This window comes from Plecotus auritus (genome assembly GCF_963455305.1).
Source record: "Plecotus auritus genome assembly, chromosome: 1".
Classification (NCBI taxonomy): Eukaryota; Metazoa; Chordata; class Mammalia; order Chiroptera; family Vespertilionidae; genus Plecotus; species Plecotus auritus.
The window spans coordinates 65,483,113-65,505,600 of NC_137770.1; the positions used below are offsets into that span (position 1 = coordinate 65,483,113).

Genomic DNA, 22,488 nt, shown 5'->3' on the forward strand with positions numbered 1-22,488 from the left:
AACTTTCCTTGCTCTTTGCCTCTTCTTTATTTATTTACTTTTTTAATTTATGAAATGTAGAAAAGTACAGAGCATAATACAACAAGCATATGTAAACTCTCCACCTAGGATTAACTAGTATCAGCATTTCATGAATTTTGCCTCTAAATGAAATAGACAAACCATAACATCTCAGATAAAGCTGATGACTTCTTTTTTTTCCTTCCTGGTTCCTTTGCCATTCCTTTTTCCAGAGGCAACTGCCATCATGAATATATCCTGTAGTTTTTCATCTCAACACATTACTGTACAGAAGAGCCCATGGCCGCTTGTGACTGTACAGATTTTGCTGTGTACGTTCTCTGCCCTATTTCTAAGAGAATGCTAATTTAGAGAATCCCAGTGCTTCCCTCTGGGAGCTCCTTGTTTCCTGTGGTTTGAGGGTTCTTTGTTTTCTAACAATTCAGTTGTTGCCTTTTTTTTTTTTAAGTTTTCTAAAATTTCTGGCCTGGCGCTTCTTCAGAGATTTGTTTTTTGGTCAAAGTCTTATAAATTTTAAATGTGATTCTCCATTTTATTGGAAGGTTGGTTGGCTGTTCTTCTAATCCCTTCCCCCTACAAATATAGTTATTAAGTATACATCATTTCTTTTTATAGAAATCATATTACCTTTTCATTAACCTGGCAGTTTTAGCAGTGAGAAATTTTATTTGTAATGTTCACAATTTTTCTTAACAACTTAAAATTTTTAATTCTTTAGTTTAAAAATATCTTGATATCAAAATAATACATGTTCATGTAGACAATGTGAAAAGTGTTTTTTAAAGTCAGAAAAGTGAAAAGCAGTTGGAAAAAATGCCAATAGTTCCTTGGGAAACTACTGTTAATGTTTAATATGCTCATTTAAGAAAATTTAGAAAGCAAAGGGAGGTAAGGAAAAAATGACCTACTATGCTAATATAATTACAGTGTATATTTGCTTGACTTTATTTGCTTTTAGTTTTTATTTTTCTTTACATAGCCATTTACTTCATAATCAGGATATAAATGCATCTTACATTATATGTTTATCTACACATAAGTTTTAAAAACATTATTATATAAACCTGTGTTTCCATTTTGTTGAGCATTTGGGCTCTACCTTTAGTTTTATTTTTTTTTTCTGTTATATCACCATGTTTAACATCTTTGTACCTGGAGCTTTTCCTGCATTTAGAATAAAGTGAAATTATTGGGGCATGGCTATGGGCACCTTAAAGCTCTTGATACATATTGCCAATCTGGTTGTGTGCCTCTGAGTGTCTGGGTCCTAGCTTCTCCTCATTCTTGCTAACATATGGTGTGTGTGTGTGTGTGTGTGTGTGTGTGTATTTAAAATAATCAAGAAGAAAATAAATGTTTGCTCATTCCTATCAATAGGCATCAGCTCTTTTTAAAAAAAATATATATTTTTTTATTGATTTCAGAGAAGAGGGGAAAGGGAGAGATAGAAACATCAATGATGAGAGAGAATCATTGATCGGCTGCCTCGCAACCCAGGCATGTGCTCTTGACCAGAATCTAACGGGGGACCCTTCAGTCCACAGGCCGACACTATCCACTGAGCCAAACCAGCTAGGGCAGGCATCAGCTCTTTATAGAATTAAAATCTTATTTCTTTGATGTCTTATTTGTTTTAAATATTTTCCCAGATACATTTATTGTTTGTTAGTGTACAGATATTTTTATTTAATATCACATATGGATATTTTCCTTGTGATTCTACCTGTGGCTTTTGAGAGTAAATAGTCCTCTTGCTTCCAAAGATTGGATACATATTTTGATTTATGTTTTTCCAGTTTTTTTTAATGGTTTGATTTTTAAATGTATTTGATGCTGTAGTTCAGTTTGAGGATTTATTGTGGCTGAAGACAGAGGCTACTGAAGTGCCGTTGTTCTGTCATGCCTAGCAGAGACCGTGAGGAATGCAGTGGTGGGAGGATGCAGCTCACACTTTTTTGCACCTGATTCCTATTAGAAGTATTATTTAAATCATACTGGTGGGTGTTACTAAAATGTTGGGCTAACCCTGGACTTCCCAATACCTGTGCTGCTCCTCTGTGACTCAGTGGAAAGCTGGCGTCTGTCCTTGCCGGGTGCCCTTGTTTCCTGATTGTTCCCCAGCTAGTTCACACTAGGTCTTTGGCCTTTCTCTTGGACTTGTAAGCTCTGCCTTCTCAGCAGATAATTCACACAGCATTAGTCAACAAAGCCATTTTCCTTAGGCTCTGGGAGTTCTAAAACACAGGGTCATTCTTCTACAGACAGGATCTCTTCCCATCACCTTCCTCCAGGACCTGCTCACCCATCTGCTGCAGCCCAGCCAGCAGAGGCCAGTGTGCCCGGCCTGGCCAGCTCATTCAGGCAGCTCTGCCTCCTTAGCTGGATGAAAGGCTTTCTTTGCTAGCTCCACTGCTTCAGAATAAACATAAACTCTGTTTATAGCAACAACATTGTTTTTTATTTTTATTTCTTAAGGAATGAGTATGGGGTAAGCGATTCAATAACTGATCAAGGATTGACTTTTGAGTAAACAACACTTAGTTGGCAGAACAGCTTTTGGAACTACCCAGTTTAAATGTAATGATCTCCTTGTCACCCAAAGTGTTCAACAGAGATGGGAAAACATTTTAACAAATGGTGTATCAGGGAGTCACACATTTCATGAGGATAACCTCAATAACTTTCTCTCTATAAGGGTCTAAAGTTATACTGACATCTCATTTTCACCTTTTTTTCCCCTCCTCAAAGTTCTAAAATTTATAGTAGCAGAGGCTCAAAACAAATTTCCAAGTTATAGAGTCAGTTTGGAAAAAAAGAATTCCAAAACCATAGGATACATTTGATTGGAAATGGGTTGGTTATCTGCCTCAAGTGATTAGAAATACAAAGCTTACTCATGTAGTAAGTAAAACAAACCAAAACTCATGTAGTAAGTAAAACAAACCAAAAGGAAGAAAAGAAAAGGACAGTAAGTCCATTCAGCTAAGACAGAACTAGGACATCTAACTGCAGACTCATAGGGCTTAGTATATGATTTTTTCAGTTGACAATATGTGCATATCTTAGGTAAATAAAAAACTGATGAGCCAATCCATTTTTAAAACAGCCCAATGGAGGCATAATTTATACATCATAAAATTCACTCATTCTAAATGTGCAGTTCTTTTTAATAAGTTTAGAGTTTTGCACCCATCACCACAATTCAGTTTTAGGATATTTTTCATTCTCCAAGTAAGGGATGTCTCTTCACTTACTTAAAGATTCTTCAGTTCCTCTCAGAAGTGTTTTGTAGTTTACAGTGTGAAAATCTTGCACTTACGTTGTTACATTTATTTCTGTAAATTTTATCCTTTTTGATGTAATTTTGAATAGAATTGTTTTTAAATTTCACTTCAAGATTGTTTATTGTTAATATATACAAATGTAGTTCTTTTTATGTTGATTTTGTATGCAATGACCTTGTTTATTAGTTATAGTAATTTTGTGTAGGTTCTTTAGGATTTTCAACATGTAAGATTATGTTGTCAGTGAATAAAGATACTTTTACTTCTTTCTTTCCAAATCGTATACTTTTCTTTTCATTACAGCACTGGCTAGAACCCCCAATTCAATGTTTAATAGAGGTGGCAAGAGCAGATAGATGTCCTTGCATTTGTCCTGATTTCAGAAAGAAAATATTTATTATTTCTCTTATTTATGGTGTTAGCTATAGGTTTAGGAAGTTCACTTCTATTCCTATTTTGTTAAGAGTTTTATATGAATGGTTGTTGGATTTTGTCTAATGCATTTCCTGCAGCTATTGAGATGATCATGTGTTTCCTCCCCTTCATTCTGTTGATATGATGTATTATATTGATTATCAGATGTTAAGCCAACCTTGCATTCCTGGGATAAACCCCACCTGGTCATGGTGGATAATCTTTTTATATATTTGGTAGTATTATGTTAAGGGTTTTTGTGTCTCTGTTAATAGGAGATATTGGTCTGTAATTTTCTTTTCTTGTGATAACATTGTTTGGCTCAGAATAAATTGAGAAGTGAGCCAATTGATGTTTTTGTTTATTTGTTTTTTCCAACTAGTCTTAATTAGGAGGATAGTTTAGAACAGTGTTTCTTTATGGTAAAATTCCATTTAAAAAGTAATTTCTAATCTATTGTGAACTGGGGCTTTTTATAAAGAACAATAAAAATAAATTACTAGGAAAATTATCCAAAATATACAAATATAAGTTCCATTTCTAAAAATAAATTCAGCTTCTATAAGCTTTATTCAAATTGATACAAGAATTTCTAAAGGCTTTTTATTCTTAATTTCTGTACTTGTTTCTTCACAGACTGGACACACATAATTCTCACCAATCTGTAAACTAACTCTGAGTTAACTTATGTTTCTCAGACTTTAATCACCCAGGGATTCTGTTAAAATGCAGATTCGGATTCAGTAGGTCTGGGACAGGGCCCAAGGGTCTGCTTTTCTGTCAAGCTACCAGGTCATACTGATGCTGTTGGTCCACAGACCACACTTTGAGTACTAACACTATGAAATATAATACAGATAGTAAAATAAATGTGATCTCTTTTATGACCCTATTATAAATTGCTTTGGGACATATTTTGGTTTTTCAAGGATTGTTGGATTGTTGCTCAATGGTCACGGTTCCCTAGATATTCAGTGTTTTTCTTGGCCTCACCTTTCTGGGCCTGCAACTGCTCATCTCTGCATCGAGGGGGTTGAACTAGAAGATTTCTGAAGTCCCTTCCTGATCTCACATTCTGTGGTTTTAAGCATCCACGTCAAAGGACAATTATGGCTGCATTTGCATTTTTTTATATAAACCTAATAAAACAATGAACTCAAACTCTTATTTTACAACAGTTCTTAATGTGATGTTTAAAAATAACAGTAAACATTCTTTGCAAAATTTTGGATGATCCAGAAAGATTAATATCAACATTCAAGGATTTTTTTCATGTTGAAGTCTTAATAAAAATGGGCAGGGTTCTTGTTTAACCTTATAGTTGGAAATCCAATAAAAAAAATAATTGACTTGCTTAAACTGTGGAGAGAAAAGTAAAATAGGTGTTTATATTATGAAATTCAAGTTGACACAAAATAGCTGAAAGGCTTTAATTTCAGCCAAGTTAAAATGATCTCATTTTTCTTTATATTTCATTTTATATACTGAGACAGTTGAAACATTCCACCCTCTCTCATCTTCCCCCCTCCCCCCCCATGCTTAAAAGGAAATGAAAGGGTGGTAAATCAGTGGTAGAAATGTGTTGTCGAAACCTCCAGGGGCGGTATCCTCAGTTTTCAGCACATATTAGTGTGATTCTGCTATTCTTAATACAGATGATTACAGCAAACTCTGCAATGAAGGGTGGAGGCATTTGGTCAGCCTCCAAAGAAAGTGACTAATAATTGACCTAATGTACAGAGCACATGAATAACATATTCTTTGGGTAAAAAGTATATATATGGTTTATGGGGTGTGAGAGAGTTCACATCCCTTTTTCAGTTCTTCCAAAAGATTTAAAAACTTAGCACTAGCCCTGGCTGGTGTGGCTCAGTTGGTTGGGCATTGTCCAATGCATCAAAAGGTCACTGGTTTGATTCCCGGTCAGGGCACATGCCCAGGTTGTGGATTCGATCCCCGGGAGGCAGCCAATTGATGTTTCTCACTCACATCCATGTTTTTTTCTCTCTCTCTCAAATCAGTAACAACATATTTAAAATAAAACAAACAAAAAAACCTCAGCTGTTTTATTAAAGTTTTAATTTCTTAGTCTCAAATGCAGGTCATGCATTCAATGTCACTATGCAATTCAAAAGCAGATTCCTGATCCCAAGATTTTCTTAAAATCATTGTTTAGAATTTTGAAGAGAAGAGTATTGATTTTGTTACATTTAAGTTTACAGTGACCTCATACTCTAAAACAATTTTATTATAGTTTTTTACACCATTGAGCAATTGTTTCCCTTGGTGAAGAGATTTGATGTCTCCAAAATACATAGGAGTTTTAACTTGTTGAGAGATTAATGGAAATTATAATTTTTCTTTCCTTTTTTAATTTAACACATTGCACATCACATCAATAATACACTTACTGTATTTCTGTTATTCTTGGCTTGTCTGCAAGATATTTTACTTGGTGGATTTCCTTTTATTCACTTAGTAATAATGGGGTCAGCCATGCAGACCTTTTCATTTTTAATTGACTAACCCTTATTGTGTTATGTGCTAAGACACATCCATTAATGTTAGGAAGGACAAGGATCAAAATGTTTTACAGTGATTCTTTCTGGGTGGTGAGATTATAGTTGAATGTTATTTTCTGCCTTCTAATTCTTTGTATATTTTTTTCGGAAATGTTCTGCAAAATCCATGTTTTGAATTTTTAATTAGGAAGGACTACAAGTATAACAATTAACAAAAACATTTCTAGATTTATTTCTCTCTAAAGAAACTGTTTCACATAACTATTTATCATAGATGGTGTGCCTGCTGTATGTAGGGCACGCTGCCCGGTCTGAGGCAGTCAGGCAGATGAGACTCAGCTGTCTAGTCCATCATCTCACTAAAGTATCTCAGTGGGAGCCAAAAACTGGCACCCCCAATAAATTAGTACCACCTGTAAAGTAGGAATAATTCCATGCCTCTTTCCTGGGATTAATTGAGATTGTGTAAGTGAATGATTGCTCTGACAGTTGGTACATAGGAAGCTTTGGTCATGATTGCTATGCTTGGCTCATTCCTGTGGATGTGGAACTCATTGCTTCCAGAGGCAGCTCAGTCTGTCCTTGGGGAAAGGGAGACTATGCACCCAGGTGACCTCTTCTCTGAGGACCCCTGTCCCCATGCAGTTGCTGTTCCACAGAGCCTCCCGCTGAGCACTGACTGCTGGCGGTTGGAGCTGTTACCTCTGTTCCTTCCAAGCCAAGCTACAGTTGGGATTTTCCTGAGAAGGCATCTCTGTCTCATGAGGGATAGTGAGAAACTAGGATTTCATTTCTGGTTGCGCAACTCTAGAGAGTTATTTTGTAGATATGTAAGGGCCACCTTGGGCTTTTGCTTTTTAATAAACGGCATGTTTTATAGTATTAGTAGAAAATAAGCATTTGAGAAGACAAAAATAAAACTAGAAAAAATATATGCTGGGTCACCTAAAGCCATTCAGATGAAGACATCGAGTCCAGAAACTTCCAAATGTCTTTTCTTTGACCTCACAACAAAGCACACATAAAACCCCACTGGCTTTGTCTCACAGAAACGCCTCCTGGTGCAAGCAGATGATTCTAATAAGCTTGCTTTATTGATCTGGTTGCAAAGGGCGCTGTCCAACAAGTAATCCTATACAATCAAAAGCCTTCTTGGGGGATCTTTTAATAGTGAGGGTGCTGTTGGTGTCTGCATGATGACGACGATAGTGAAGGGGAAAATTTAGCTAATCACACAGTTATTGTTCTACAGTTAAGCAGCCGCAGCGGCACTCTCGAGCTTTCCGAATGCCTGCCTCCCATACCAAACATTACAGCCTTGCCCTGAAATTCCCAGACCACCCACTGTAACAGTATAGTATATAAAAGGATCCAGATGCTCAGAAAGAGAACGGGTGAAGTGTCGAGCACGTGTGATAGCTTCTCCTTTGTCCTTCCAGATTTTGAGCACTGTTTTCTCATAGCTGGCTCACTAGAGAGATCAAATTCCATCTCAAAGTCTTCTTTTCGGAGTTTTTTTTGGAAATAGATCAGGATTAAATTTATCACAAAAATATGCATTTTTAAAATTGTATTTGATTCAAGGGTCTCTGTGCCTGTCCAGCCTTTGCACTTCTCTCCTGTATTCCTTAGAGAAAGAAACTGTAGGCTGCGCACACATGTTGAGACCTAATGACAGATAGGATGTGGAGGGTATCATGCAACAGAGTGATAACCACCAGGTCAGGGTATCAGGTAATGTGGAGCGTGCATTTACAAAATGGGAGGAGAGAACTGGCTACATACAGATAACTTATTATAGTTTAAGGCCTAATTTCTTGGAAGCTTAAAAATGCTTTCTTTTATACATGTTTTGGAAGTGAAGAGCTATTTGGAACTTAAACATCATGGCAGCTTTGCAGTGGTTCAACTGGTGATCTATGGGTATTTGTTCAAAACAGATTTAATGGATGTTGCTGTTCCTCTCCCCCAAACACTCCACTCAGGACAGGGGATTTAGAAGAAGAAACTTTCTTCAGAGGAGAGTCATTCATTTATTCATCCTAACCCCTTTATTTTCTCTCACCATCCTGCTGAATTGTGTTTCCCAGTCCCTCTTTATCACATTACTATATTTTTAAAAATGCCTAACCTAAGATTTTATCTCTTCCTCAAGAAAGTTAGCTTCAAGAGAGCAGAAGCTGGCTGCCCATTTTCTGCTATATCTTCAGGGCCCAAAATAATGCCTGGCATATAATGGGTTCTCAATAAGCATTGATAATGGAACTTGGCCCATAAAGGGATTCTAGCTAGGATTGTGAGGAAAAGATCTTGGTTCATTCATTCGTTTGTTCATTCATTCAGTCTACAAGCATTTATTGAGGACCTGGCATGTACCAGGGACTGTGGGCTGGTTACTGGGTAAACCTGCTCTAAAAGAATTTACAAATGGATAAAAACTCACTTAACTATAATGTAGTACAACCCCTTCATTAAGGAACAAGTTAATGAACACTGGATTTAAAATGTCTCATTAAACATTTTAGAGTCTTTCAAAATCTTTATTAACATATAAAAATTTCCCTTCTAACTTAAATGCTGTAATCAGGGAGACTGTGAGAACAGGCCTGTGGGGGCTGCTGTCTTGGCCTGACTTAGGCAGGGAAGATGCTTTCTCCAAACCATGGGTATGCCAGTGTTGAGGGGTGACCCACCAGGGGGCCATCACCAACTCAATGCCATCTCTGAAAACAGCAGATCTTTATCCTTGAAAATGAAAATGGTTTGGTTTTAAAAATATGTTTTTGTTTCTAATGAATCCAAAGCTTGGCTTTATTTAAAGGCATGCACATTCCCCCTTGCTGATGGAAAACAAAAATTTCATGCCTGTACATGAAGGCCTATTTCATTTTAGAGTCTCAATTGTCCATTTGTAATACACAACCTGACCACCATTTGGCAAAAATAAATAAATAAATAAATATCCTTAAAGCAAGGAAAAACCATAGGTTACTGTGTTGCATGCTCTTTCAGAATAAGTAGTTTCTCTGAAGTAGATGCATCACAACAACCCGCAGTCTCTTTGTGGCCTATTATCCATCAAAGTTGTCTAAGCTGTCACAGCATCACAGTAGACCTCTGGAGGGGAAACACCTTATGACCTGCCCAGTCTCTGCCTTTTGTAGAGGATGCTATGAAGGTCCAGTAAGCCAAAGTTCCTTATCAGGGGTCATGCAGTTAATTGATGGGAGTTTAGACATTTTTCTAACTTTCCAGTCCAATCTTTCCCCAAATGTGGTCTGTTGTCACTTGAATCATAATTGCTAGGGTTGCTCAGTAAAAGGTGATTTCTGTTCCTCAAGGAAATTAGAATAGCTGGGAGTTCAGCTCAGAAGTTTGTGTGTTAATAAGCTCCTCAGTTGAGCTTACATTAAGTAGTCTGCTTGCACAGAGCGGCCTGCCTTCCTGTTGTGCTCCAAGGAGTCAGTTGACTGTATCCCACTTAAAGAGGTGATTTAACCGGGCCGCAGTGGCTCAGTGATTAAGCATTGACCTATCAACCAGGAGGTCATGGTTTGATTCCTGTTAAGGCACATGTCTGGGTTGTGGGCTCAATCCCAAGTGTGGGGCGTGCAGGAGGCAGTTGATCAATGGTTCTCTCTCATCACTGATATATCTATCTCTCTCCCTCTACCTTCTTCTCTGAAATTATATATATATATATATATATATATATATATATATATATATATGGAGGAGCTTTAGTGATCTGAGAATATTACTGTAGTTTAAATGGCAAAATTCCTAATTTAGAGAGAGATTATTTTCCCATAGTGTAGCAGTAGAAAATTTTTCATTTGAAGGTTGTTGGGCCAGTGGACTGATTGGGAATTGTTGATCAAGTCTAAACAGATAAATGTGATTCTTTAAAATTTTGAATTGAGTCTAATAGAGCTTGAGATGACACTTAATATATTCACTTCTGTTTGTGTTATCATAAAACATTCTCTGAATGGATGTTGAAGGCACTAATAAAGGGGTTACCTATTTTGTGGAAGGGACTGGGCAGAGGGTAAATGAGGGGGAAATGAAACTTTATAGTAAATATTTTTTATGCCTCTTGAGTTTTGAACTCTGTGAATGTATTGCCTATCCCAAATTTTATAATCATATAAAAGTGTAAAGTGTTGATAATCACCGTCAGACCTTAGCAGGTGACAGCTCTGACTGCCCAGGCAACATGAACACACACTCTGGAATCTTGATCTCCCTGTAGCAGAAGGTAATGCACATTTCTGAAGGTCAAGGCCAGGAAGGAAAAGACTGCAGATTCAGCTAGTTTTAAGGAAATCACTAGTTGGCTTGAAAAGATAAGTTGCTATGATTGTCCACGTATACCCACGGTCTTACAGCTCCACCCAGCATCGCACTCAGCACTGGGAATTATGGTGACCTTGGGAAAATTACTCAGTCCTCTTGAGACTTAATTTTCCAATCTGTAATAATAATGATGAAAATTAATGCTTTTCAATTTGCTGACTGTTTCTGAAAACATTAGTTAGTCTTCAAAACAGTTCTGGGGGCAGATAATATGGTACCATCTCTATTGTTCAGATGAGGAAATTTTGGCCCAGAGAGGTTAGGTGGTTTAGGGTCACACAAGGGTGGGACGTCTAACTTCAACTACTGGATTTTTTTTTAATGTGACATGAGGTTCCATGAATTAGACAATTTCCAAGGCCCTTTCCAGCATTAAAGTCTTTGAGGATATGAGCTATTCAGGACTCAGGCAACTTTTGTTGAAATCTTTCAGAGAAATCCAAAAGAAATGGAAATGAAGAGCTCTCAGTTTTAGGAGCTTGCATGAAGAAGACCAAGGGATACTTACAAATCCAGTGCATACCAAGTGCAAATTACACATATACAAGTTCTCTTATCACATAGCACCGTCTGTGCACCCGACCACCAAGAGGGTGGGGAATTCTAGTTCCCAGGAAATAATGTCTGACTGACTCTCAGCCTCTCCATTAGTAATAGTGACAACCAGGGACTGCTCTCTGAGCACTCCCTGAGGAAAGTGTTTGTTATATATTATCTCATTTAATCCTAACCACAACCCTCAGAAAAATATTATTTGCTTTTATAGATAAGGAAACCAAGACCTAGAGATCAAGTGATTTAAATTATAGGTGGCAAGGCAGGTCGCTACCCAGGATCCTTTATTGGTTTCAGGTGTGTGAGCTCCCTTCATGCCTGTGCCATCTTCATGTTTGAGAACGCATGTCGGATGGTTTCAGATAAAGATATGCTGTGTAGAGAAAACTTAACCAACCTCTGTCAACATATAGGCATGTTTGGTTTCATACAACGACAATTTAAGTCACTTTTAGTGTGACCACCAGTAGAAAAGGGCCCATGAGTTCCACATTCTTGTCTCAAAACTCTTTATCATGTGAGCCTGGCCTCTCTTGTGCATTATATATCACCTCATTTTGCTTCCTATATAGGAAGTAGAAGTTGATCAACTTATCTTACAGATTATGGCTGACTGAAGGCAAATGATGGGTGTACTAACCAATTCGCCAGGCTTTGTCTCCTCCATAACAGGAGGGTTTTGTGGACCACGTACTTTCAGTCTGTCTTTTCATCATGTTTTGTTCATTCTTTTTCTGTGGTCAAATGTGACCACTTTCCTCTGTCATATGCCATCATCTCTTTCAACGCCTTGCCCGTGGCCAGAGGGGATCCACGCAGAGTCAGCATTTACCCAGTCATTCTGGGAAGTGAGGGGAATTTCCATCATTTTCTTAGTTCACATGGACACAGCAAGGTTCATAGCTTGCCCGGATTGGCAGACAGTTTTTGACGATTGTAAAAACTGCTTTGCTCAGGACCCTGGCTCCTTGCAGAGGTCTGCCTGCCTGCCTCTCCTTGGTCTGTGTCCTCAGCAGGCCTTTTCCTCGAGTCAGACTCTTCTAATGAGAGCGTTCTTGGGTTTCATTCTGGGGGGAACCCAGCCTCTACCCGCCAGACTTCCTGGAGAGCTCTCGGCTTCTGCCGAAAAGGCCTGGAGCCTTGAGGATTGGATCAAGCTCCCTTTCGAAGGGGGGTCTCAAAATTCCGTACACATAATATATTTGTGGCTACAATTTGTTAAGAAAGGAACCAGGCTGTTCCAGCCAATAAATTGTCAAAGTAACACATACCTTAGATAAAGAAAACGATTCTCAGTCCACAGTCCTCGTACTCCCTTTCCTAGGGCTCTGCCTTCAGGATTTCCAGTAACTTCAAGTATAGCTCATTTCTAAGCAGACCTCTGGGTGTCTGCTCTTTCCATTTTCCAAACTCTTGGGGCCTATGTTTCATGAGGACAGGCCTCTTCATTTGCCTGCCTCTTTGTCTAAGCTTCAGGTAATCAACACAATCAACCCTGTTTGTTCCCAGTATGAATTCATAGAACTCTGAAACAGCATTCCTTATGGGAAATCAGGTAAGTGAGGTTTCTCGGCAGGGATGTGTGTGCAGATGTCCATGCAGTGCTCCCCAGCTCACTGAAGAGGCGCTGACCAGAAAGTTAGAGCTCGAGAGTGCACATAGCTGCTCCCTTCAAAGATTTCTGTGGCTTTGTAAAAATTAGCTATCAGAAAAACAGAGCTGGCCATATCACCCCACAGGCTTTGAACTTCGAAAATACATTTCATATCTATTCCAACATAATCTTCTCTCTAAATCTGATCCCTCTGCTATTCATACATGTCTGGTTTTGTATTAGGATATATTGTAGCCAGATATTTGGCTAATTTATATGATTTTTTTTTTACTTTTCATAATTCTCCCCAATTTCTTAGGTATAGAATTTCCAAAGCTGGCTGTCAGTGTGCCCAAATAGCCTTATTCTTTGCTTGACGAGGTTATAAGATGACTTAGATAATTTATGCTTCCCTTCACCATTCTTGAGGGAGTACTTGCTTAGAAAGGGTTTACATCTTGGCTTGAAATAGGTTGAATAATTTAAACCCTCCCTCCTGGAATTAGCAAGACAGAAAACACACACACACACACACACACACACACACACACACAAAAAAAAAAAAAAACATACAAAAAAACCCCAAAACAAAACAAAACAAAAACTAAGCCTCATGGTAATAATGTGGAAATGATGTTTAAAATGATATTCAAGTATTTATGATTCTTTATATCCTAAATTACAGTATTGAGATAAACTGGGGAAAGATAGTCTGGAGTGGGAACCAGTTTAAAAAAAAAACAAAGGTGTATGCATAGAAATATGGAAAATCTGTTATAGAATCAAAGATTGAGCAGTTTAGATGAAGCAAAGAGAATTCAAATAGGGAGGCTGGAAATGGTGTTGGATGGTAGGTTGGCCTCGCTGAGAGGACTTGGGCTGCTAATTATTATTTATGCCAAGTTTGCTTAAGAGTTCTTCTCTTTATAGGAAGACAAATTTGATTGGGGTACGGGAGGGGAAGTCTAACTTGACTTAGTCACTAAAACAGAAGCCTAGTATTCAGACCTCAAAGTCTTAACTTTGACAAAATCATCTCCTGGTGGTGGCTTCATTATATTTTTGTCATAGTGTTTAAAGTGAGTGTTAAGTTTTTGGTTTTTTTAAGTGAGAATCTTGCAAATGCAAACGTATCAAGTGGTGGCCAATGTCACAGGGACCCTCCACAAACAGCTAAATTGGCTGAGAGTAGCCCCAGTGGAGGAAAATGCTGAAAAGGAAATCCAGTCCTCGAGTACCTTTCCTTCACCCTTCACCTAATCCTTTTCTCCTCCCTTCCCCAACCTGGACCCATCTTGCCTAGCCTTTTCAATGAATACTTGGCTTGAACTTAGTTCACTCAACTTTGTCGCTGACACGCCCGTCGTACTGACGGAATCCTGGCTTGAATGGAGCTTGCTCAGCTGTGCTTCAGACAAATCCTTCTGGCTGACCTGATTTAAACCTGGCTTTCTTGACATCATCACTGGCATGTTTCAAGGTGAAAAAGGACTCCGCTGCCCCTTTGATTGCTCCCCTAGAGGGGAAACCAGTTGCCACTTGGCACCAGAGCTTATCAGGCCCTCATCCAGAGCAGTGACATGATTTAGTGCTGGAGCAGGAAGCAGGAAACTCAAGTTCCAATGCTGGCTGTGCTTTGCAGCAGCCGTGTGATCCTGGGCAAATCATTTCCCTGCCCTGGCCTCAGTGTTTTCATCTGTAAAGAAAAGTTAGGCCCTTTCCGATCCTGAACATCAGGAATTCATGTGATGTTAGCAGACGCTTGAGTGAACAGAGATCTTGGTTCCGCGTGCTAATCTTTTTACCTGCCACACTGCATCGTTCCACATGGAAACATGGACCCTCTCCATTGTGACTCTGTAGTGTACACTCCAACCACCTCTTCATCTTTGTCTTAGGAATGGCAAAGCCCTTCCTTCTGCTACAAAGAAGGCCATTCGAAAAGTTGGTTAGTTGGGGAAGGCTATTCTGCGTATTAATTTTCTCTCTTGAATGTTTTACATTATTTTCAGAAGCTTTTTCTTAAGTTAAATCACTCTGTTATTAGCCCCTTTTGGGTGATGATTTCAAAAATATCACTGATAACAGCTATGTACTTGGGACACTTCTAGGTACTTTACATACGGGGGAGGGGTGGCAAAAGTAGGCTTACAGTTGTGAGTACACAAAACAGGTTTTTTTGTATTATTATTTATTAATTATTGTATTATTTTTCATACCAGCAACTGTAAATCTACTTTTGACCACCCCTGTATAATATTCACCTAAGCCTTAATAAGCCTATCAGGGACATATCATCTCCATTTGATAAATGAGGGAATTGAGTCTCTCTGAGGCCACTCAGAGCACAGAACTGATACAGGCTGAAATTCAGATCCAAGTTATCTGTCCATAGCCTGAGCTCAACTACTCTCTTTGCTATGAGAAGTAGCTGCCAGCGACATAAGAGCCTAGTGTTTTGTGCAAGAGATCTCAGGGAACCCCTCTTGTTAAGGTCTCAAAGAAAATAATCTCTAACTGCATTTCAGATGCTTGGAATTTATGCTTTGCTGAGCGGTTTTCCACTTAATTTTAAATCCATGGGTATTTCAAGGGGAATTTAACCCATATGTTTCTGATTCATTTGTACTTAACTCATCAAAGAGGATTGTTTTGTACACTTTAGATTATTTTCACCAGCACTCTTGAGCTCATATTTGACTGGCATGGGCTGGATTTCCAGTCTGCCAGGGTTGAAGCTTGATTTTAAATCTTCTTTCCAACCACTATTTCATGGTGGTTTCATCCTGTGAGTTGATGGAAATTGAATCCTAAAGACTCTTCCACCACTCACCAATATTCCGCTGATATAAAAAGAGAGCCACTAACCTTTCAAGGTCTGTTGTGCTCACCTACAACCTTATCTCATGAAGCTTTTGACCCATGTATGGATGTGTTCTATGAGGGGGGAAAATGAACTTCATAGATGCAGCATTTTCCCCTGGAATGGTATAGAGCAAAATTGTCTTTCAGAGATAAGGTGTTTATGGAGCTTAGGTATATTATTAGTACCTTGGAAAAACCTGTTAGCTTAGAATTCTACTTGGGTGATTCTTGAGTTGTACAGCTACAGAAAGTTTTCTTCAGAGACCTCCATTTGAAATGCAGAAGGCAAAGCCTGCTTATGATCTCAGCATGTAGATGGGTTGGGTACATTCAGTTCTGATAACCTGCTGAGTTGGAGAATGAATTAACTTTACATGAGTTCATCTAAGGAATGTGTATAGTTGTTGGTAGTTGTGCATGATCCAAAGGGAAGCAAGAAAAATTTTTGTTCCCAGTTAACAGTTTGGTTCTATGAACATATATGTAGAGTGTCTTCTGTCCCTGGCATTTGGAGATAGAGGATGAGAGATCTGAGAAAAACAAGAGACTGGAAATTTACCATTCGGTAGGCTATGTGACGTGCACACTTTTAAATGTACCATAAAGCCAAATGGTCTGAGTACCAAGTAGACAAAGTACAGGCAATGCACCATGGGAGCTCAGAAGATGATGATGTTTATTTTGGTTGATGAAGTTGGACAGGCTTTCTCCAAAATGAGATGTTTAAGTTTGGGCTTGAAGGATGAGAAAGCTTTTGAAGGGGGAAGGGTATTCTGGAATGAGACAACCAGACATGTTCTTGGATAATAGAGACAGTCTCAAATAGTTATCCCAGGTCCCTGCCCTGGTGTAGACGTGGGCTGGGGTGAGTCTGCAGAGGAGGATCAGAATCCTAGAAGCTCATTCTGGGCTTGCAGGAGTTGTGCACACCTCTGAGTAATGAGCAGCTGGGATTAGTTTGACAGCCTTTAACTGGGCACAGGTTTGCAGTGCAGGGAGCGTTTTTTAGTCTTGGATCAAAGAGAGGACACTGGAAAGAGGCCTGGAAAGGAACAAGATGTGAAGGAGCAGTGCGTGAAATTTACATAAAAATTAATGTATGAATTGGGGGGGGGCATATGTAATACTTTCAACAATAAAGTTTTAAAATAAGAAATAACAGCCCTAACCAGTTTGGCTCAGTGGATAGAGCGTCGGCCTGCGGACTGAAGGGTCCCAGGTTCGATTCCGGTCAAGGGCATGTACCTTGGTTGTGGGCATATCCCCAGTATGTGCAGGAGGCAGCAATGTTTCTCTCTCATCGATGTTTCTAACTCTCTATCCCTCTCTGTAAAAAATCAATAAAAATATTTAAAAAAATAAAAAAGAAATAACAGAGAAAGCAAAATAAAATTAACATAAATACCATAAATGTATAGGTGAAATTAACAATACATTACACATAGCCTTGTACTTGAATAGTGTATAAATGCTGGTCAGTTCTATTTGATGTAGAAGAAACCAATCAAATGATGCATCCTATGTGAAAAGCTCTATTCACAGTATCATTTTCATAGCATAAAAAGAGCTACTATTAGACACAAGATTAAACATTTTACATACTTTACCTCATATTGTTCTTATGAACACCCTGTCTTATTATCCCCTTTATAATTAAGAAAACTGAGACCAGAGAGTAAATAATTTGCCCATAATCATATAGTTGTATAAGGTTTGCAGAGACAATGTGTATGTATGGATGTGGTTTAGTCCTTTCTATCCATAATACTTTTTCATTGCAATATATGGCATATAAAGGATATATGTCACATATGTATGACTTCTGAAGCTAATAAAAGTATATACACTGCCTAACATAAGCACTAGAACAATGCCAAAACCTATTTAGGCTTTCCCATCCTCTTTCCTGCTTCATTCTACAGAGGTAGCTACCTCTGTTGTTAATTTTTAATGCATATATTTTTCAACTGACACCAACATTGCTTCTGTGTTATCATGGTTTAGGGTGAATATATTTATAAAAACAAAATTAGGATAATTTTCATTTCATGCAAACATTTCAATATTACACTGATAGTCTGAAGGTAGCTCAAGATGTAAGTGTCTGAGAAGTAGGACTCTGACACTGATACAAACATCACTTTAATCACAAGAGCTGTGATTTAATCCTGGGGGACAGGAAGAGCAAAGAACTAAGAGAGATATGCAGTAACAGACAGGACCCGATTCTAGATTTGAGAGATCTAAGTTCTAATTCCATCTGCCATTAATTTGTTTTGTGACATTGAGAAAATTACTTTGCTTCTCTGAGTTTTAACTTACCCTTGTATAAATTGTATGATCTTTTTGAGAAAGGCAAAGTAGTATAGCGGGAAAAGCACTGATTTTTAGAATAAGAAACACCAAAATTAGAATTTGCATGGTGTGCCACTTAACCTTTGTATAGCCTTAGGCAAGTACCTTTATTTTCAGCCTCAGTTTCCCATTCTGTAAAATGGAGTGAGAACATACTCCTCAGAGAATTGTTATGTGAACTAGGTGAGAAACCATGTAAAAGTAGCCAGTACAATGTATTTCTTTTCCTTCTTCTATAAGTTTCTTTCCAATTCCAAAATGAGAGATTCCAATGCTCATCTTATACATAGATTTTTGAAGCACACCAACTCATAATTATGGAATTTCCTGTATTAGCAGGCTAAGCATTTCTCTCAAATCAGACTTGTCATCGAGGACTTTCCAAGGTCTTGGTGAATCTTTTCAAATTAACAACAGCATCTGAGATAAAAAAAAAAATACAGAAAAACCAGTTCCTCTCATACACACAAGCGTGAGGGGAAAGGAGTGGAAAGAAAAGTGTAATAAAAGTTCACTTACCACCCTTTTCCTTTCCCTTCTCTGAGCCAAAACAATAGAATATAAAGCTAAGACTTTGTTTTTATTGGTTGTGTAGACCATCTGTGCTTGCATGAAATATCACTACTGTTGCCATATTTAAAGATTGAATAGTTCCCCATGTCGATTTGAATGCAGTAATTACCTTTCAATGACCTTCCAGTTTCTCCCTACCCATAAACCTCCTTGGCATTTACATAGTTCCTTGCTTTCTTCTCAGTACATTCTTATTGACATATAGTTTGAAATTGCCACTGTTTGGGAATAACTCCAAAATTCCATTAGTTCCAGATGTCCACTGTATTTGTTTATATTTTATGATTGTTATGGTAACAAATCAAATACATATAACCTTTGGGAATCTAGGGGAGGGGATAGTGGTCATTGTTTTCAGTTAAGGGTAGCATATGGGGCACATCCCATTTAAAAAAATATCTCTAATGTTTAGAAAATTGAATAGATAAATATGGTATTTAGAGGTACCAGTGAGCTTATTTTAAAAAATGGAATGCATTTTACAAATGAAAGCTGGCATAACTCTTATGATGGCGATGGTGCATTTGGCCATTTCCATGCTGATTAATTTAAAAAATGTGTGTACATCAGAGAGCAGAGTATTAAGGCAGATTAGCAGAGTCTATTCATGTCCCAACATTAGGCACCTTATCCAGTTGCCAGGAAGGAAAAATAGGTTGATTTTTAGAATATGAGTTCATAAAAGAATAGTATCTGGGATTCTCTTTTGAAGTTAGGTGTTTATTTATGCACTTGACCAGTTTTGCCCAATCATTTTGCTGGCAATCTTTAAAGTACATGCTATATATAAATTTCCAAAATGAAATATTTCATTCTTGGGTCATTTTTTCGTATATGTCAAATGTCTACAATATCCATGCACTTGTTGTCTCAGTTAGGAATCAGTTTAGATGAAGTAATGGGAAACCCAACCACAGTGGTGAAAGCAAGTAGGGCTTACGTTTTCTTATGTCACAAGTGAATTTGGAGATATCAAAAATGTGATCAAGGATCACGGCTCTTTGTTCTTTCTGCTTCACCATCCTTAGTGCATGAATTTTTGTCCCCACAATTGCAGTTTGGAGGATGGACTTCCAGGCATCACATTTGCTAGAAGGGATGAAGGACGAGGGGTAATCCAGATGAGCGTGTCTCATTATATCAGAAAATGAAAAGTTTTCCTTGACTATCCATCCTACAGGCCTCCACTTGCATCTTATTGACCAGACCTAGGCACATGTCCACTCCTAGCTGGAGGGTAGCTAAGAAGAAAGAGATTGTGGAGATGGTAGAACTTGCTCAGAGCAAGGGCTTCATGTATCCAGGCTTGGACTTGATTTGCACGTTGACCTTTACTTTTGCTCTATTTTTAAAATCCCAACCTTTGTTCACAAGACAGGGCAAGCAACAGAGTAGAGATGACTTAGAACAAATCTATCAGCATTACAAACAGATTAAAAGATGTGTGTCCGGTAGACTGTGGATCAATGACATCATCTATTTTTAAGAATTGCAGAATACTTAAGTTATCTTTAGCCATGGTATGTGTGGGAGGAAGAGAAAATAGAACTAGTGACTCTGCTAGGTCTTTCATATACATGGTTTTGTTTACTACTCATGCAACCCCAGGAGGTAAAGGAAACTGACTCAGAGGGCAATGGTTCATTGTCTTGTTGATAATCAGAGTTTGAGGATTCAATTAAAGTATGATAGATTCAAGGAATCACAACAGTTAATTATGGCTTGGGCAAAGTGAGTGAACAGTGCAAAAGATGATGGATTTAGACTAACTTGAAGATTTAAACTAACTTGTTTTCATCATTCATTCATTCATAAATACTTATTTGCTTATTATGGGCCCACAGACTATTCTAGGCCCTGATGATACAGAGTTTAATGGGATAAAATATTTATCCTTAAAACTCACAGTTTGATGAAAGACAATTATATAAATCAGTGATTAAAGATAATAATTTAATAAATCAGTGATTACCGTTGAGCTTAACTACTAACACAGAGGAAGAGGGAAGTGGTGAGGGAAGACTTCCAGAGGAGGAATTTGCTGGGCATATAGATTGGTAACAGCTCTGTGAGTTGAGGAACTACATACAGTTCATTCAATGTTGCTGCAGAGAATTTGCACTCAGGAGTGGCAGAAGATGAAGCTGAAGCTGGGTGATCCTAACTTAAGTTCACACCTGCAGGGTCAGGGGAAATGGGGCTCTACAATAAAGCAGCGACAGTTGAGTTGCAGAGGAGGGGCATATTAAGAAGCTGTTGGGGTGGTAAATTTCACAGGGTTTGCAGTGATGATGGAGATGGGGTGTGAGGGCTTCTGTGATACCCCAACCAAGTTTGTAGACTTGATGTGTGCTATGATGATGCCCTTCAACAAAGTAAGAAGTGTGGGAGGAGCCAGTCTAGGAAGAAAACAAGCTCAAACATCTTTCTGCACACACGCTGTCCTTCTTAGATGATGAAAACAACCCTTTTTCCCTAATCTGGCTGCTGCTGTCTGGCTCAGGCCACCAGGGCACCTGAGTGGTTCATGGTTCGGCCACTTAAAGTCCATCAGACAGGTGGAGTGTCTGACTCAAGATGCACAGCAAATAAGTTGCTGAGCTGAGACTGGGAAGCAGCCCCCCTGACTTTTTAGGCCTTCTGCCTTTCAGTTCCACCGCTGTGTGTAGTCTACCTATATAGGGCAGGCATATAGCAGTATATGCCTGCTGATGTTGGGGGAAAATCAGCTAGAACTTTGTGTGTTACTGACAGTTAGCCACTGATTTATATATGTCTGTGATAATTTTCCTGCAAGTTTATCTATTTAGTTGAGTTACAACTAAAAGGGTAGCTTGCTGAAGTGGTTTTTGTTTGGGATGGTGTTACTAATTGGGAGGGGTTTTATATTTTCACTTTTCTTTGAGAATGAAACATTACACATTTCATAAAACTCTTTCTGATAAATATGGATGATTATGTAAGTAGTGCCACGTTCTTCTTAGTGACTTGTTAAACAGTACAGGGGCTTGGTACATTTTTAAAAAATATATATATATTATTGATTTTTTACAGAGAGGAATGGAGAGGGAGAAAGAGTTAGAAACATCAATGAGAGAGTAACATCAATCAGCTGCATCCTGCACATCCCCTACTGGGGATGTGCCTGCAACCAGCGTACATGCCCTTGACCTGAATCGAACCTGGGACCCTTGAGTCCACAGGTCGACGCTCTATCCACTGAGCCAAACCGGTTAGGGCTTGGTACCTTTTTTTGAGCAATGGATACTTTTAAGAATCTTATGAAAGCTGTGGACTCTCTTCCTCCAAAAAGGCACAAATGCATACCCATGTTGGGTCAGATCCATCCAGGTGGTTGCAAATAAGGAAACCAGCTTTTACAGAAAGGGAGATTGATTGTGAGGAGCCTGGGGTGTGCCAGGAATCCCAGGGAAGTGGTGCACTGTGGCTTGATGAGGGCTGGAGGCAGGAACCAAGTGCTCTCTCAGCCTCTCCCTGGAGCCACAGGCTCTCTGTCCTCCCTGTAGACCTTGTTTCTACTCCATGTAAATGGCTTGTTCTGTGCTTCCTCTCGTACATACTGGCCCGCAGCTCCGGAGGTGACATCATCTGACGTTCCAGACGGATTAAGACCAGTGTTTCTCAATCCCAGTTCCAAATTTCTGGAAGAGAGCATGTGATTGCTGCATGTGGCTCCAGCACTCGGATGCCAGGCCCCCTCGACTGTGTCCAGATCTTTCACACTGGTGCATGTGACCCATGCACAATGTCAGGGCACTTCTGGATGCCCTGAGTCCCAACTGTGGTCTTCAAGTTAAGAACCCCAGACTAGAGAAATTTGAATGCTGTTGGCCCAGCAGCACTACCATTTAGCCATAAAACTTTCAGAAAATGGAATATACATTTGAGTAGAAGGTATTTGCACAAGCGAAGAGCCTTTGAGCAC

The 22,488-nt window shown here is 38.7% G+C and overlaps 1 protein-coding gene across 1 annotated transcript in view; it reads left to right on the forward strand.

The window, feature by feature from the left end:
* FBN1 (fibrillin 1) overlaps window positions 1-22,488 on the forward strand; it is a 239,295-nt gene that overhangs the window by 74,424 nt on the left and 142,383 nt on the right. The window lies entirely within an intron of this gene.